At 45.3% G+C, this 2,974-nt stretch overlaps 1 pseudogene across 1 annotated transcript; it reads left to right on the forward strand.

Moving 5' to 3' along the window:
- The first annotated feature begins 1,891 nt into the window (after nucleotides 1-1,891).
- LOC100341428 (large ribosomal subunit protein uL5 pseudogene) lies at nucleotides 1,892-2,478 on the forward strand (annotated as a pseudogene). The gene has a single exon (XR_016231173.1). The product of XR_016231173.1 is annotated as a large ribosomal subunit protein uL5 pseudogene (transcript).
- The last annotated feature ends 496 nt before the right edge of the window (nucleotides 2,479-2,974 follow it).

Consider the following 2,974-nt stretch of genomic DNA (forward strand, 5'->3'; position numbering starts at 1 on the left):
CTATGTACTCATTTGGACACTTGGATCTCAAGGAATGGCTCAATTCACTCAGTGCTGATCAGAATCTCTATGGGGTGGAGGGGATAATGTTTGGGGAAAAATTTTTTTAAGTCATTGTTGGGGCTTTTCTTTTTTTTATTTATTTTACAGATAGAGTTAGACAGTGAAGGAGAGAGACAGAGAGAAAGGTCTTCCTTCCCTTTCTCTCTGTCTCTCAGACAGAGACCCCCCAAAATGGCCTCTATGGCCGGAGCTATGCCAATCCGAAGCCAGGAGCCAGGTGATTCTTCCTGGTCTCCCATGCGGGTGCAGGCGCCCAAGTATTTGGGCCATCCTCCACTGACCTCCCAGGCCACAGCAGAAAGCTGGACTGGAAGAGGGGCAACCAGGACTAGAACCTGGTGCCCATATGGGATGCCGGCGCCGCAGGCGAAAAATTAACCAAGTGAGCCACGGCGCCAGCCCCGGGGCTTTTCTAAGACAGATTATTTTGAAAATTGCCTGATTTGTAGGCAAAGCCTCAGGGGAAGGCCTCTCTCATTGGAATATATGTAAAATGTTGCTTAAGAATATATGATCGCTTTAAGAAAGTGCAGACTTTGGCAAAAAGCAAGTACCACATAGACTTCAGGGAAGCTGCTACTGTCAATATGGAATAGTATTGGGCTTGGTGTAGGAAAGTAAGCAATAAAACATACTCAATAGGAGATAGGAACATTTCTCTATATTGAAGAAAAGATTCTCTGGGGCCAGCGCTGTGGCTCACTAGGTTAATCCTCCACCTGTGGCGCTGGCATCCCATGTGGGTGCCGGTTTCTAGTTCTGGTTGCTCCTCTTCCAGTCCAGCTCTCTGCTGTAGCCCGGGAAGGCAGTGGGGGATGGCCCAAGTGCTTGGGCACCTGTACCTGCATGGGAGACCAGGAAGAAGCACCTGGCTCCAGGCTTTGGATCGGCATAGCTCCGGCTGTAGCGGCCATTTAGAGGGTGAACCAACAGAAAGAAGACCTTTCTCTCCATCTCTCTCTCTCTCACTGTCTAACTCTATCTGTCAAATAAATAAATAAATAAAAAGATTCTCTCTCCTGACCTGTCCACCTATCCTTCTCTCTTTTTCCCTCTTCTTTTTGTCAGATGGAACAGAAAAACCAATTTCTTCCTTATGTAGAGGTACCAAGGAAGACTCAGTACTTAGATGAGAGGAAGTGTATTAAAAAAAAAAAAACAACAACTATAAAGCCTGTTGCAAAGGAATAAGGGCTGCAGGGGTCCTGACACACCTTTTAGGGCTGTTCTGATGACAGGGAATCCACTATCCCTGGATAAACCAAATGAATCAGAGTGAGTTAAATAAAAACCACAGGGTAGATGAGTGTCAGATAAAGTTCCAGTTTATAACAGCTGATGATTACAGCAAAAACAATTTTCCTATATAAGAGAAGCTCTAGCTATTAATATCTTGGTGAATAGATGATTAAAGCTAAAGCATTCTTTGAAATTTTATAATGAATATTCTTATCAGTAGTTTAAAAAAAAGACAGAAATAAAAGGAGTGGGTCTTCATCACAGCAGTAAAGACATCACGTCAGACCCCACATCTCATATAGGAATGCCTAGGTTAGAGTCCCGGCTCCACTTCCAATTCCTGTTTCCACCTAATGTGCACTTTAGGAAGTACCTGTGATGCATCAAGCACTTGGGTACTTGCCACCCATTTGGGAGACCTGGATTGAGTTCTAGGCTCTGGACTTCAGCCTGGCCCAGCCTAGCTATTGTGGGCATTTGGGAGGTGAGTCAGTTGATGAGATCTCTGTCTATGTCTCTCTGTCTCTCTTTCTGTGCATGTATCTGCATTCAAATAAGTGAAAAAGAGCTTTTCTTCCTGTTCTCCATCATGGCACAGGATCAAGGTGAAAAGGAGGACCCCATGCGGGAACTTTGCGTCCGCAAGCTCTGCCTCAATATCTGTGAGGGAGAGAGTAGAGACAGACTGACCCAGGCAGCCAAGGTGTTGGAGCAGCTCACAGGCTAGACCCTTGTGCTTTCCAAAGCTAGATACACTGTCAGGTCTTTTGGCACCGGGAGGAATGAGAAGATTGCCATCCACTGCACAGTCCATGGGGCCAAGGCAGAAGAAATCCTGGAGAAAGGTCTGAAGGTTTGGGAGTTAAGGAAAAATAACTTCTCAGATACTAAAATTTTGGTTTTGGGATCCAGGAACACATCAACCTGGGAATCAAATATGACCCAAGCATTGGCATCTATGGCCTGGACTTCTGCGTGGTGCTGGGTAGGCCAGGCTTCAGCATCGCAGACAAGAAGTGCAGGACAGGCTGCATTGGGGCCGAACACAGGATCAACAAAGAGGAGGCCATGCGCTGGTTCCAGCAGAAGTATGATGGGATCATCCTTCCTGGCAAATAAATTTCTGTTTCTATCCAAAAGGCCAATAAAATGTTTTCAGTGAAATGTAAAAAAAAATGAGAAAGATATAACAATTTATTTTTCTAATAATAAAAACAACATTAACCAATTTAAAAAAGGAAATCATTAGCTATAGTCAATTCCAGGTTTGACATATTTCTGTAGCCTTCATAGTATGACAAAGAATGCAATCAACCTGTAAACACTGGGCAGTTATTTTGAGGCTGATAGATTTGTGCTGCTTCCTCTAGATTTTCACTAATCAAGTCCCTCTTGTGACTAAAGATAGTTTTGAGTTTGAAAGATGAGCCAGGGGGCCAGCACTGTGGCTTATTGGGACGGCCACCACCTACAGTGCTAGCATCCTATATGGGTGCCGATTTAAGTCCTGGCTGCTCCACTTCTGATCCAGCTCTCTGCTATGGCCTGGGAAGGCAGTAGAAGATGGCCCAAGTCCTTGGGCCTCTTTACCCGTGTGGGAAGACCCAGTGGAAGCTCCTGGCTCTTGGCTTTGGATCAGCTCAGCTCCAGCCATTGTGGCCAATTGGGGAAT

This window comes from Oryctolagus cuniculus, chromosome 3 (assembly GCF_051225735.1).
Source record: "Oryctolagus cuniculus isolate XC-2025 breed Fujian yellow rabbit chromosome 3, ASM5122573v1, whole genome shotgun sequence".
In the NCBI taxonomy this organism is placed as follows: Eukaryota; Metazoa; Chordata; class Mammalia; order Lagomorpha; family Leporidae; genus Oryctolagus; species Oryctolagus cuniculus.